This window comes from Ursus arctos, unplaced genomic scaffold (genome assembly GCF_023065955.2).
Source record: "Ursus arctos isolate Adak ecotype North America unplaced genomic scaffold, UrsArc2.0 scaffold_5, whole genome shotgun sequence".
NCBI lineage: Eukaryota > Metazoa > Chordata > Mammalia > Carnivora > Ursidae > Ursus > Ursus arctos.
Genome location: NW_026623067.1, coordinates 49,650,095 through 49,665,860, shown reverse-complemented (window position 1 = coordinate 49,665,860; position 15,766 = coordinate 49,650,095). Strand labels below are relative to the sequence as shown.

The 15,766-nt window shown below is 42.3% G+C and overlaps 1 long non-coding RNA gene across 1 annotated transcript in view; it reads right to left on the bottom strand.

The window, feature by feature from the left end:
- Positions 1–3,592: 3,592 nt before the first annotated feature.
- LOC113255306 (uncharacterized) overlaps positions 3,593–15,766 on the bottom strand; it is a 140,077-nt gene continuing 127,903 nt past the window's right edge. Inside the window, exon 11 of the long non-coding RNA XR_008957481.1 lies at positions 3,593–5,333. This is a non-coding gene — a long non-coding RNA (uncharacterized LOC113255306). The remainder of the gene's footprint in view (positions 5,334–15,766) is intronic.

Here is a 15,766-nt window from a genome sequence, read left to right as displayed (position 1 = left end):
AGTGGAGTCCTATCCAGAGACCTAGCATGGCTCCTGTACCTGCCTTTAATTTAAAAATGAATAATTTCAATTAAATTCAATAGAGATTTACCAAATTACAGGAGCAGTGGTTTTCAAAGAGAGACCCTTAGCGTGCCCCTGAGCATAATGCACACAATTTCGGAGCTAGGAACCAGAAATTGACAATCGCTCGCTCCCCATATAAGGCTTTTTTACTCTCAAGTTTGAAAACTACACTTTGGTAGCAAGAACTTCACACAGTCCCATTGCTTAGGAGGAAGACTCCAGAAAGAAAAAATGATGTTGCCTCATCATTATTGCTAGTCATCTCAGCTAATTAAAGGAATAATTTGCCTTTAGTAGGAAGATTCCAAGACTTGGAATTAGATTAGATTAGATTAGATTAGATTAGATTAGATTAGCTCGAAGGAACCTCAAGTCATTTGATGATGGACACAAAGTTATGCCCATGCACTTCCCAATACTGGGATATACTTTTTATATTATAACCAAAGCCAATTATGTTCCCTGGAAAATAATTAAATTGTTTAAGAGCGGAAGAAAAGCCTGAAACAACATGGTTAGCCTGTGAACCAGACATTATTCGCCCCTCCTGTAGAATGACAGAATTCTCTTCTACGTGGCTAAAAAAGAGTGAAGAGTGAGATATTAGAGATGACACTTCATCAAAGCAAAACATCCAATAATAGGGAAAAGTGCCCAAAGAATCTTCCTGGTTAATCATTTCCACCAAATAGATTCTTGGGCAAAATAAGAGGTGGGCAGGGAATGATTGACCCAGAACTGAAAGAATTAAAACAACTGCTCCATCCTTGAAGAGGGGAAAATTTTGATTAATTTCAACTTTGTTGGGGCACCTGGCTTGCTCAGTCAGTAGAACATGCAACTCTTGATCACAAGGTTGTGAGTTCAAGCCCCATGTTGGGTGTAGAGATTACTTTAAAAAATCTTAAAAAACAAAAAAAAGTTTCAGCTTTGTTAAATTTCCAAGAATCAAACCACTAATATTTCACTGTTAATATTTTTTAGAGAGTGGGCGCAGACACAGGGCTAGGTTCTTTACAAACAGTAACTCATTTGCTTTTCCCCTGCTCGAGAAATAAATGAAGAAATTGAGAGTCTGAGAAATTGGCCAAAGGTTTTTCAGTTCTAATCGGGCCAAGCAGGGACTCAAATTTAGTCCTTGTGAGGAGAAAGTCAGAACTTTCTCTGTTATCCAATATTTCCCAACCTTGCCAGATCAGAATTGCCCTGAGTACTGGTTAAGAATGTAGATTTCCATTACGTCTCCCCTGGGTAGGGCCGCGGTGGGGGGCTTGGAATCTTTTTAACTGATGCCCTGGATAATTCTTCCAAGTGGGCAAAATTGGAAAACATAATAATTTGATGCCACATTATCACTTTCTAACCCACACTGTTTCATTCCTTAAGATGTACCCTTCTAAAATTTGCTGTAGCTCTAACAAAGTGTTTTCAACCATTGATCAACCAACAAATCTTTTCCATCCTTCTTCTACCAACAGTGTTTCTGTTAAGATAAAAGCCCTTTAAAGTTACAATCTAGAATTTTGAAAAATAAATCATTACATCTTAACATATACAAAGTGATCAGGTTAGCAACGTGATTACAAATAAATTTGTTTTAAATTTTATAATTTGGAAGGGTGCCGGGCTAGCTCAGTTAGTAGAATGTGGGACTCTCAGTTTCTGGGTTGTGAGTTCAAGACCTACATTGGCTGTAGAGATGACTTAGAAAATTTTTAAAAATTTTTAAAGAATAGATTTTATAATTTGGACAATTCCTCCCTCGAAGGGTAAAAAGCATTTTCCTTTATTAAATATTAGATAATCTACTCTATTATTTTTATTTATATTAACTTTCAGCAAAAAATATTTTAGTGTAAATACAGCCTGTGTACAATTTCAGTATTGTGAAAACTGACCAGACTGTTATCATTCTGCTATTCCTTCCAATCCGAAGTGCAGTGGTGAGTCTCATCAAACAAAAGCCATCTCAGAACCGGAATATTTTACTGGCCTCCAACCAGGCTTAGAACCTAGTGATAGCCCAAAGAAATAGGAAATGCCACATTTAATCATAGCATTTACTCTTTCCCCTTCTTAATAGCTGTTACTTTTTACTAAGTATTTTGTTAAGCTTGTCACAAGATAGACACAAGAACACCATTTAATTGGATAATGTGAAAATATTTACTTCTGTATTTATTTACCTATGTCAACTGGGAGGGAAAAAACCCTCCTGCTTTTAAACATGGGAAAAGTAGCACTATAGAAGAATCATCATTTAGAAAATTAATGATTTGCTCAAAATGGCATCCTCATTTTGCAGATATGTCTGATAAGTGAGATAGCACAAGAAAAACACAATGACAACATGAAGTCCTACAGTATGAACATATTCTCTGGGGAGACAAGAGATGCTCTGAGACTTATGGAGGATATATTTGCAGAGAATAATGTCATCCCCCAAATCATTTCACAAACACATAGAATGAGCATTCTCCAAAGTGATTGAACTGTATTTTGTTCATTCTCGTTCCCATCTGGAGAAAGTAAAGACATACAATTCAGACAACCACATAACTTTAGGGGGCACCTTATGCCTGGAGAAAGATTATTTGCATTTAAGAGATAGCATGAAAATTAAAGTTAAAAATGTGAAAGGCAAACTTTCAAATGTATTTACTGAGGACATTTTATCACCTACAATATTTTTAAATATTCAAGAACTCATTCGTTGTCGAGAATAGCATCGTGACAATTCACATATGAAAAGTGTCACTGCCAATGACTTTGTTCAAACCCAGAATTGGATAACTTGTAAAAAAGAAGCACTCTCAGCCAAAGTTGGTACGTGCCATATTCTCTCAGCCCAAAATCTGTATTAACACGTCCACAGAGCCAGACAATAGTAAACCCGTGGTGACGCAGAACCTTGGTAAGACCCATCCTCAATAGCTTCCCAGATGACTGAAGGTCTACTTCTTAAGTACCAAAGCCCTTTTAAAAAGCTTGATTCTGTGGGCTAGAAATCTTTCTAAATCACGACTGACTTCTTAAGCATAGAGTTTTATTACAAACACGACGATGCCCTCAAGATCTTAAGGCATGCAAGATTTGTCCATAATTAAAGCCCCAGATTGCTTTTATTCTTTCTTTCTCTGTTTTCCTTCATTTTTTATTCAGTTTTTAGATCTTATGGTTTTCGGCTTTGGGTTTGCTTTGTTGTTCTGTTTTTTGTCTCGGGTTTGTTTTGTTTTGTTTTATTTGATCTCCTTCTCTACAGTTGTGCTGCCCCCTGTTACTTTTACTTATTGGTATATACCACCCCGCCCCTTCTCCCTTTCTGCATTATTGCCCTCTATCTGCTGTGGGCTTGGAACCCAGAAAACCCACTTGCTAAAATTGTGTCTAAAATGAAACTCAACTAAGTTCTTAATGAGGACCTCCCCTCTGGTTAAAATATGTATTGAAAATGGGTTACTTTTTTTTTTTTTTTTTTTTTTTTTTTGGCTTCTTGCAAACTTCTCAGATTCCAAGTGGTTTACAGAGATAGAGGAAGTTATTAGATGGTCAAACTCCGGCTTCTGAGGGGTTGACATATGGCTATAAATGAAATTCATGATGATGGCTCTAAGGTGCCTACTGAATCTTCATACATAAAATAATATATCTTCACTATGACTTTGGTTTAAAGTATTTCATAAAATTATAATCCTTTGAAACTTGGTGGTTCAGATCTGGAATTCACGGCAGTATTCTGATGGATTTCAGATGAACCAGAAGCTGCCATTCCCAGATCACACACAAAGAAGGGCCTGTCATGCATTCCTGCTCCAGCTTGAGTTCACCCTGGAATGAGGAGAGATAGACACGAGAATCCTTCATGAACCCACCCTGCCGGACTCGAGGCTATGCACTGAGAATGACCTGGCTCCTGCTCACATCTCCAACAGGCCTGGCCCCAAGTTCATTCCCCTCACTCTCTGGGGTTCTGCCAACACAGGCTGCTCAGGCCTGCTTTCAGTTCCTTGAACACTCAAGGCTCACTTCCTCCAGAGGGGCTCTGCCCAAGAGTTCCCACTGCCTGGAATGTTCTCCCTCCCCAGGCCCCGAAACCACTGCCCAGTTTCCTCCTAATCAGCTTAATCACACTTCCTTAGGACGGCCTGGCCGCTCCACTTCTTACACACTCTAGCAGTGACTTGTACTTCTCCTAGGAGCTCTTATCGGAGTTGTAAGTTTTCGTTCAGTGGTGTGTAGAATAGATTACCGAGAAAATAAGAGAGGCTCAATAAATACGTGTTCAGTCCACGGAAGGCAGGGAGCAGGGGCACCTCGGCCAGCCTGGCCTCCACATTGTGGCTAACATCCGAGCTTGCCAGGAGAGCAATTTCTAACAGCTTACCTTCACTAAATTGCTGTCAAGGCCCATGGCTGTCTCCTTTCCTTTGAAGAAAAGAGTAAAATCTACTCGATGAACGTTTAGCAGCATGGGAGGAAGTGGCACCGCTATATTCTGGACATCGTTGTGTGATCCCAAGCCTTCCCAAATTTCAGAAACCTTGTGCACTGTCAAAAATGCTGTCCATAACATTTGTCTCTTGTTAATTTTTATTTTCTGGCTTTCATGTGAAGTCTCTCTCAAATTTGGGCAATTTGGGGTCTTCTAGTTACCATGGAAATAGAAAACAATAATCTCTTGGAGATTAAGAGGGGGGGAATGGGTTTCTCTTGGAGTTCTAGAGTTTTCCTCCTTTGATCGTATTGGTGAGTTGTGAGAATGTTGATTTGGAGGCAGGGCTTCTGTGTCATCAACAAATACTTATTTTTGTGCCTAGAATGGGCCAGACATTGTTCTTGGCCAGGAATCCCTCCGCCTCCAAACTGCTACTTTAGAGATAAACATGCCATTTCCCAGATGCAGGCTCTTGGTTTATCCCTAAGTCAAGTTCAAACTGTGGCGCATGAGCTATCCACTCTAAATGAGAACCTTCACCTCCTTCCTCTGTGCCCCTTCAGAAAGCTTCAGCTCCTGCACACAGCTCTGGCCTTTTCTGACACACTGGCACATTGGGGTACAAAGAATCATACTATATACATGGTCAATTTTATATTTTTCTTTCTCTGTTTCACAGGTACATAATTTTTTTTTTTAATTTCTTAACTTCCAGAGCAATAAATAAACATTGGATGTTGCTTTTTATTGTTGTTGTCTGTAGCCTTGGTAGTTGATAGTTGCTCATACCCACAGAACTCTTGACCAGTAATAATTGACAAACTTGAAAAATCTGGGAAAGGAAGAAAATTGTTTTGTTTCCTCAATCAGCAAATGTCCACAATTTTACCTCCTCTCAGAATAGCTTAATGTCTTTCAGAATCTGAGAACTACGTGCACATATATGACTATATAAGGCTTGGTTTTGAACACATTGTGTAATACTCTTTATTGTAATTTTCCATATCTTATGTCACCAGAAAGTTTCCCTGAAAGGCAGGTAAGTCAGATTTTAACACCTACTCCTGGTTCGTTTCTGCATGGACGTCCAGCCTGCTGCAGCTGAGGGCTGGCTCGGCCCTGCACTTCCCTACCTTCCCTACTCCATCTACTTTTTCTGACCCGTAATTCTGGCTTTAGGAGTTTCCAGAGGCATCTCCCTTAAAAATGTGTTTGAGCGAGGCTCTGTCTCCAGACTGAAGATATTCCGCTCGATGTACAATTCAACTCTTCTAGATTTGGATCTTTTGGACCTTCATGAGCCCCCCCTTTGAAAAGCTTCAGTATCCCCTGGAAGGCTAAGACTTGTGGCCTTTATCAATTTATAACTCTACGGAATTAAACTGACCGCCAACCCCTCCCCTAACCCCCAGGGAAAATGAAATTCTGGACAGGCACTTCGGGGTGGTGCTAATAAGGAGAGCGTCTCTGGGATGTGGGTGGGAAGCACTGAATGAACATCTTGCGTTGCAAGAATGTGGCAGCACATTCTTCGGTTCATGTCTGTCCCCGAAGTTTCCTTTTCCCTTCTCTTCCCCACCTTATTCCACCTTTGTTCCTCTTACCTCGCTTTATCTCTGTGTGTGCGTTATTTCTGTGTGTGCAAATGGCTGTATTTATCCCCAGGTCTTTGTCTTGACACTGACTTGTCTAGCAGTGTAACCAAAAAAAAAAAAAAAATTAATTCAGATTACTTGTTGGATGATTTAGGTATTTTCAGCTTCATTAACAGCTAATCACCACACAATGGATTACTCAACCAGGGTTTGAAATATGCCTCCAAGGTGGCTAGACTAACTGGAATGATCATGTAAGGGGACTTCAGGAGGTTATCATGTACACACAGCTATTATGTCTTTGTGGGAACATGCGTTTGCGTATGAATTGTCTGTGCATGTTTTTGGCAGGTCCCCTCTCTTATTCTCCATTCCCTGCCCCTCCTCCACTCCAGCCTCTGCCAGGTCTGCCTACAGATCCCTCAGTCAGGAAGCCTCCCAGAGAGCGGTGAGAGCTCGTTTAGGTCTAGCAGCCTCCTGAGAGGAGTGTCCCAGAGTGCCCGCAGGTGAGGCAGACAGGCCAACTGCACCCCAACAGGGTTCAGAGTCTGGCTGGGAGGTGAAAGATGTGTAGCCAGAAGGCTTGGAAACGTGCCACTGGGGACACAGCCAGGTATCTTGCCGCCCTCAGAAAATGCTCCTCTTGCCCTGCCCTAAGGAACAAATTACCATCAGAGACAGAAGTGTGACCCTGGAGCCAACATTATATGTGAACTCTTTCTCCAACCACTGAAAACATTCTGGTGGATATGGAGGTGGATATGGCAGTTTGATTGGTGTGGGAGAAGACAAGACCAAACACCCCCTGCCCTCCCTCCCCCGCCCCCTCCCGCAATACACACACAGACACACACACACACACACACACACGCACGCACGCACACACGCACAACAGATCCAGATCCCAGCTCCACCAATGGCTTTGACCATCCACAGTCAGCTTCTCCTAAGTGGCAGCAGACTGAGGTAGGCATCCACAAACGGGTTCTGTTTTCGCAGGTCTGGCACAGACCACTATGTCCTCTGGCCACGCAAAGTGCTCTGTGGGCAGGACTAGCTGTTTGCCCTCGACAGAAACCACTTTCATGGCTGGTTGGATTTGTCAGGGATTTTTCTCTTAACATTTGTCAATGACCATTGTCAGGTGTTGCTAGGGTTGCAGGAGAAAGGTTTCGCTGGATTGGCTGAGCAACCGTATTCTGTAACCAATCCAAATGCCGTGCCTGGGGGAGGGGGACTCAACATGATAGAACAGTATCAAGCACAGGCAGACACATTCCGGGTACTAATAAGGCGTCTGGAAAAATGGAATTATAGTGTGCAGGAATCCCTGGCCCCTCTACAGCTCCAGCCATGGCTTGGTTGCTGTTCAAACTGTTAAAGCCTAAGTTAGAGTCATTCCCACTGATTGGAGGATATCAAGATTTCAAAACCGGGGAGTAGCAATTGTGAGGAGGAAGTAAAACTCCTTGCTCATTGTGTTTTACAGCCTTCCTTAGCAAAACTGCTGAATTGTAATTTAAAATATTCCACCCTTTCAAATAAATTAAGTGCAGCCCTTAAAAACAGGAAATGAGAGAGGCGCACACACGTATTGTCAACTAAACATTCACAGACCTCATACCACAGAGCAAAGTTGAAAATCACAGAACAGACCTATGCATTCACTTTAGAAGGATGACAAGGAGGGTCACCACCAAGGGAGAGGTTCTGCCTCGGGCGGCGTGCTCTTGGGCTGGAACCTGAATGCTAATTAGGAAACACATGAAAGACAAACAACAGCTTGAAGGGAAATTTGGATCTGGGAAGATCATAGATATTCTGAGCTTCAGATAAACCTTCTGGTACTAAGGAAAGTGAGAGTGTACTTGACGGTAGCAATGGCTGCACCCGCCCTTCAGAAAACATAACTGCCAGTCAGCCAGATGTTCCTGCGGAACTCAGGTAATATATCAAAAGCAAACAGAATTATCTTGCCTAAAAAATAAGTGACGCTTCTGTACAGTGCTGATTCCCCACTCAGTTATCAACGTGATCATCAAACTTGGGCATTTTTACTGTCAGTTTTTATTCAGTCACAAGAAAAGTTTCTTTAGTCTTCTTCGTTACCATGCCTCTCCCTTTGCTCTCAGACCTATTTCTTAGAAGATGGAGCTGCCAACCAAGAATAAAGAAAGGAGGAGAGGAAAGGCAGACAAGGCAGAAGGAATAGGAGAGAGGGGCAGCAAGAGAGGGAGGAAAGAAAGAAGGAAGGAAGCAAGAGAAGGAAGAAAGAATCAAAGTACGTTTCCCATGGGTCCCATCCCACATGATCCATTTCTCTTATCCAACCCAGGCTCTTCTGCTCAGGGAGGACCCCACAGCCGAGCCAAGCCAACTGAACTTAGTTTCAGGCTGACACAGGGTTTCGGAGTTCTGCATTTTACTGTATATACATTTTGGAGTAGCTCAAATGAAAAAAAGAAAAGAAAAAAGATTCCAAGACTGAGTTTTGGACAATTTCACCTCCCACTTCCACTAGTCTGAAGAAGAATATGTATGAGTAGAAAATGGTCTTGAGGAGGGTTGGCGATAGGATGGTGTGAAGAACTGCACAGAAAGTATAGCTTCCCATTAGAGGACCCACTGAGGTTTACCCAAACTTCAGGCCAGGGGGACCCACCTCACTCACTTTACCCAAGATCCCTGAATGCCTCAGTAGAGACAGTAAAATAGCAGGAATCACTATTCCAAAGGGGAAGAAACTCGGAGAGTATTTTTGGTTCACTTTTTGGTTGCATGTGTTGCTAAATGCAGATATTTGTGCTGTTGGCAACGTCTTAGGAAGTGATTTAACCCACTTGCATAGCCAGGCATAATTTATCATGTGGCCCTGTGACTTTAACCCCATTCATTTCTCCCTTCTATTTACTTTCATCATGTTTGTGTATGCATTACTTAGGGCCTATCTTTATTTCAGAGGCCCTGAAATCCTACTTGATTTTTCTAACTCAGAACCTAGCCTTTTCTCATCCTGACCTTACCTGCTCTCTTCAGGAACAGATCCAGGAGGCCAGGAAATCTTACCACCCACATCTAATCTTCATACTCGAGCAATTGGATGAGGACTGGTGAGTTAGGAAACTCATCTTTCGCCTAGATGCTCTCTCAGCCTGGCAGGCACACCCACATAGTCATTGGTGACTATTCTCCAGGGTTAGAACCGCCCAGAGCCTTGCAAATGGGTGTTCTCTCTCCCTAGTTCATATTTCAAGATAACTTCCAATGAGAATCATACAGTCAGTAACCAAAATAGCTGGTTATAAAAACCTACTGGATCAATGAAAAACAAAAATCCCACTGCCTGTGACAACTTGCAGTCAAACAGCAAAGATCATGCACTGAAGTCCCAGCCCTTTTCTTTCCTGAATCAGCCTCCAATAAAGAAGGAAACCATTTCAATAGAGGACAGAAGACACAGAAGGCCCGGGGTAAGCCACAACAAAATCAGCCGCTTCAGAACATTAATGATCACAGAAAAAGATGGAATCAGACAGGGAGAGACACGCAAGGGAGTTCGCGTGAAAGTTCCAAAGACCACAGTCAGCCCGCACCCTCAAGAAAGCATCTAAGAGAAAGCAGGCCAGGAAAACAATGAATATAGGGTGAAAAAGATGTGAGTTTAGTTTTCAAAATGTCATGTCTGTATTGAATGTCCCTTAGGTCCAAACAAGAAACAAAGGGAGCAATCAAACAGCTTCAGGGACAACACAACAGTTGGCAAAGAGTCTGGGGTACAAGTTTCAATGAGCAGCCAAAGAACAGGTTGAAAGAAGCACTACATCCCTTCAGCTGGTCTCTATTATTCCAAGGTCTGCTTTTCTCATTGCCGACCATTCCCCTTTTTAATCTGCTCTTAATTTTGCCCAACACCAATGCTGACACCTGGGTCTCTCTGTAGATTTCTTTCAGTTCACTTCTTTAAAGCCTTCCTGGGGAAGACTTCATCCATTCATGCCACACATTCAGACTCCTTATGATATGATTTCTCAATAACATATGAAAAAAAAATTTATGATCCTCATAAGCCAAAGGACTGACTTGATACCATAACATGACCATGACCAGGTGGTGAGTCTTTCCACCAATAAAACAGAAGTCTTGGGGCACCTGGCTGGCTCAGTTGGTGGAGCATGCGACTCTTGATGTTGGGATTGTGAGTTCAAGCCCCACGTTGGGTGGAGAGATAATTTAAAAATAAAAAAATAAAAACTTAAAAACAAACGAAAAACCCCACAGAAGTCTCATCATTTGCATTATTGCAAAGTAGCAAGGAAGATCTAGAACTTGCTTCACTCTCTGGGTTGCTCTCTGAAAACGAGTGTTTAAAGATCACCAGGTTTTCCTCAGTTGTTCCCAATATGCACGTAAACAGCTGTTTTCTCAGGCAAACACATCTATTACAAGTAAGCCAGGGAAGCTTTGAGGTTTTTTGAGCCTACGATAGATACTGGGTACACCATTTATTAAAATCAATGTGCTTTGTTTAGATCAGAGTTCGTCAAAATAAAAAACTTCCCATCAATAGAGACCATTAAGAAAATGAATAGGCAAGCCATGGACTGGAAGAAAATATTTGTGAAACATAAACTCAACAGAGGACATCAGTCCAGAATGTATAAAGAGCTCCCACTTAACAATAAAGACAAAGAAAATTTTGAATGAACAGAAGATTTGAACAGACACTTCACAAAAGAAGTATGAATGGCAAATAAGCACGTGACAATGTGTTCAATGCCCTTACTCTATGCCCTTAAAACACAAAGCCACAATGAGACATTACTACATACTCACCAAAATGGTTTAAAATAAATAGACTGACAACATTACATGTCAGCAAATATGTGAAGCAACTGGAACTCTCATACATTGTTGGTGGGAATATAAACTGGTGCAACACACTTTAGAAAGAGGAATGGCAGTTTCTTTAAAACTAAACACACATCTATCCTGCAATTTAGCAATCAATATGAATTGATCTCTTCCCAAGGGAAATGGAACCATAAGTCGATACCAAGACTTGTATAAAAATGTTCCCAACAGCTTTAGGCACAATAACCAAAAACTGAGCACAGCCCACGTATCCATGAACAGGTGAATAGCGATATAAACCGTGGTATGGTTTTCTAATGGCATATACTCAGCAATGCAATGGAATGAATGAACTAGTGTCACACAATAACATGACCAAGTCTCATAAACGGTATGCCAAGTAAAAGAAACCTTACATTAAAAAGCTCATTCTATTTGATTCCACTTACATGAAATTCTAGAATAGGCAAAACTCATGTGTAGTGACAAAATTCAAAACACTGGTTGCCTCTGAGAAGGGAAGTAGGGGTGAGGATTGACAGGAAGTGGCACAAGGGAACTTTCTGGAATGATGAAGTCAAACTTTATAGAAGTTTGGGTACACAGGTGTACATTGGTCCAAACTCAGAAAGTGTACAGTTAAGACTTTATGTTTCATTGTGCATAAACTTTACATCAGAAGGAAAAAGGAAATACTGAAGTTTTTAGGGGGAAACTGGTTGATGCCTACAATTTAGTTTTAAAGGCATGACTCAGATAAGATGGATTAATGGAGGAAGGATGTGTAGATATGTGATAAAGCAAGAACTGTTAAATGTTGATGGTAGAATCTACAACTAGATGGTGGGCATATGGGTGTTCACTGTAAAATTCTTTCAACTTTGTATTTGGAAATAATCATAATAAAGAGCTGGCCAGGGGCGGGGAATCGATGTGCTAGTCTGATCTGCCGATTCTCTTCAGTTGTTTGTTAGAACTGAATGCTCTGTCTCTTAATATCCATATTACATTACAAATAGGGAAGATAAAGGCTTGGATTTGGAAGAATCTCACATCTGAATTCTCTTCCTTTTCAAATCTAGTCTTTCGTACCTTTTTATTTTAGCAGACAAAAGAAGCCAGGAAATGGTTATTATGAGAGGAAGGGAGGGGGAGAGGCCTGTGATCCTAAAAAAGACAAAAAAACTCCTACTGCAAAATATTGAATATCAAGAGCAGGCACGCACTCCAGACTTGTAGAATCAAGAAATTAATGAAAACACCCGGACTGCATCCTCAGAACCACTGAGGAATGATAATTACAGACAGTATTTCTGGAGCAGACACATAACCTTGATTCCCAGGACACCCCCTAAAGCAGTCTAATAGTATGCTATTTGTGGAAGGTTTTTCCACCTTTAATAACAGAGAAATAATGTTAGAAGGAAAGAAATCCCTTATTTAGCCACTGGGGTACCATTATTGAGCCCCAGCTGAAGGCCCCCTTAAAAGCATCCATATGGTAAAAGAACACGTTTCCCCACGAAATCAAAACTGAGTACATCTGAGACTTCTGAACATCTTTTTCCTTGGATCTTAAAATGGATTTGTGCATATTTGTGAAAAAAATTTTATGATGTGCTATCTTCCAAAGTGAATGGTTATTTATAATTCATAAAAGACCTGAGCACGGGAAAATTCTTCCCTTTTATTAGCCCTGTAAAGTTAGACCAGCTGATCTTTTAGTGCATATTACAGACATCAAATTCGCCGTATGGTTGAAGTTTCTCTCCTCGCACTAAATGCAAAGAGGCAGAGCTGCTGAAGCTGTTGTTCAAAAGCTGGTGGGGTCCGTATCTCTTTTGATTAAATGTTAAATAAACAAAAAATCACTCTCAGAGCTAGTCTCTAAAGACACAAAAGGGAAAATACTTGGAATGCTGAACATGCTTCTTAAATCTTGCACAGCCTTTGTAAAATACGACGGCATATTTTTTAATGGATTTTCTTTTCTATTTTCAACGTTTAGCCATCCCCTTTGGACACAGTTGCCACATCATTTCCTCTCAGCTGCTGCTGGCTGCCTGTGAGTCATAGTACAGGTCCATGAGCAGAAGTGACTTGAGCAGGAGAGCATGGGCACCAGAGATTTGGACCCATGACAGGGAGCCCTGGTGCCAAGGGCTCCCACCCAGCTGCACCTGCACAGCCTGGCCATGATATCACAGAAAGTGATTTCCTTAAAAGAACCCAGCTTTCTCAGCTCACCCTGCCACGGTCACGTCCACCTCGATCACTAGCATGCCATGGACCCACAGAAGAGAGTTTCACAGAATTCTTAGAGATCTAAGTTCATTCTGAAAAAAACACATGGTTTCGGTTTCCTTGAAGTTCACTGCCCTCTAATATTCCAGACAAAACTGAACCTCATGATAGAATTATCTGGAAATAGAAACCTTCTGGGGGTGCCTGGGTGGCTCAGTCAGTTGAGTGTGTCAGACTCTTGGTTTCAGTTCAGGTCATGATCTCAGGGCTGTGGGATCAAGCCCTGTGTTGGGCTCCGTGCTCATGGGGGGAGCCCCCTTCCCCCCCACCCACTTGCGCATTCTCTCTCTCTCTGAAATAAGTAAATAAATCTTAAAAAAACAAAAACAAAAACAACCAACTGCTGTATTCTGACTTTTTCCTTCCCTAAAGGTTTATTTATTTAAGTAATCTCTACCCACGACGTGGGGCTTAACCTCACAACAAGATCAAGAGTCTCATGCTCCACGGATTGAGCCAGCCAAGTGCCCCTGTATTCAGACTTTTAAATACCTTGACTGAAAATGTAGATTCTAACTGCCAGCTGCAAAAAGCCAACTCACTTCTAGAACAGGATCCTTGGTCAGAAAGGATTGCCTCAGCTTGAAGGGACAGGGATGAGTGGTATGAAATGCTTTTCGAGCAAGTTTTTCACCATCTTGTGCTGCCTGACTCAGAAGATAAGAATGAAGAGATCTCAACCTTTTGACGGTATGTCAGCTGCACTGTGTAGTACCAGCAGTGGGAATGGAAAAGGAAATATTTATTCAGAGGGCCCTGACAACATCATCATTAAGTCATTTGTCCACTCCTAAGTGGTTTGCATTTTACAAGATTCAGAGCCAGAGAGGCCCATGAGCTGTAATTCTAGGCATCTTTTCCCCTGCCACCCTCACTCCTATTCAACATTATCTAAGCACTGTTCAAAAAATAGCTAGAAAGATGACAAAACCAAATATGCAATATGCTATGGTATTCGTTTTAATGTAACACGTTCACAATTTATTTCCCTGTAGCATAAATGAAGTCTTTCTCAAGCCGTTCCTTGTCATCACCCACCACCCAAAACATCATTACGCAATACAAATGTTAATCAATCATCTACTGTGTCCCACCCCTCCCACTCACCCTCCCTTCATCCATTCATGCTACAAATATTCCTTGAGCCTTCACCACGCACCAGGCCCTACTATGGAGATGAGACGTAAATAATTTCTAATCCTTCCCCTTCGGGAGCTTATGGTCACAGAGAAGATGGTCTCCCCTGGGTCTCCTCTGCCTTCATAGAACACATTTAATTTTCTGCTGTTACTTCATCAGGGCAAGAAAGCAGGAGATCTTACTTTGCCCGGACAGCACCCCTACGTTCATGAACTTTGCCTACCCATTTTCTTTGTTTGCCACCCATCCTGTCCACGGAAACTTTTTCTCAGTGGTGACAAAAAGCAAAGTTTATGGCAGTGGTAGCAGATGTCAGGATGTATTTCGGACAAGACACAGAATCATGCCAAATACTTAGTTTGTACTGAGTACGGTGTACTTGATATTCTCTCCCCTTTCTAGGCTACCGACCCCTCCTCCAGAACTGGGCCTTTGGGGATAACACTCATCTGGCTAATTCCCCCCATCCCCAACCCCCCCTCCCCCCGTGTACCTTCAGTCCCATTATCTCTCTGGTCTCCAGAGATGAGTCATGGGATCCCTTCTCTGGGGAGGCCCGAAGTGTAGCTAGCTTCCGTATCCAACATCCACTGAGCCATGTCCTTTGATGTACTGTTACGCTTTTTTGGGAGTGGGAGGGCAACTGAATCAGAAAGAACCTCGGTTAAGGAGAGGACACCAAGAAGGCACCCAAGGCTTCCCTTTATGCTGCAATCTGCAAAACCTCTAACACCAGAGTTTGTTTATCACCTTTCCTAGACCAGACAAACTCCCTTGACTCGTCCTCCTTAAAGAAGCCTCCATCCCCCAGGATAAGGCCAGAGCTCACTGTAGGCTGTCTGCATCTCACAGAGGCTGGGTCCTAGTATGCAAAAGAGTCAAGCCGTTGCTCCTCTCAGCCCCAGAGACTGCAGAACAGAGCCCAAGGCAGCTGGGGCCACCACTTGGGAAAGATAACTCAGCTTTGCCTGTGGCAGGGTTGATAAGAGTCTTCCGGGGAGGTGACTAAAGACAGCGCCCCCTGTTTGCCTAGGACCAGAAATTCTGGTCCGCTCCTCAGTCTCCTGTGCTGGCACTGGGTGCAGAGGCCTGTCCCAGTGCTGGAGTTGTACCCTTATCCTCAAAACCCCCGAACCTTCCTGGTCAGGGTCTCCCTCACCCCTCATTCATTCTTGCCCTGCACCAAAGGCAAGCATTTCTGGCGGGTCCTCCGTCCTGTGTTTATGACTTTCACTTTGAGTAGCACGAGCCCTAGGTTTCCCCAGCCTCTTCAGTCTTGGTTCCCTTAGCCCAGAGGGTTCAACAGAATATAACGCCAGCCACTTAAGTAATTCTAAATTTCCTGGGAGCCACATTGTGAAAAGTTTAGAATAAA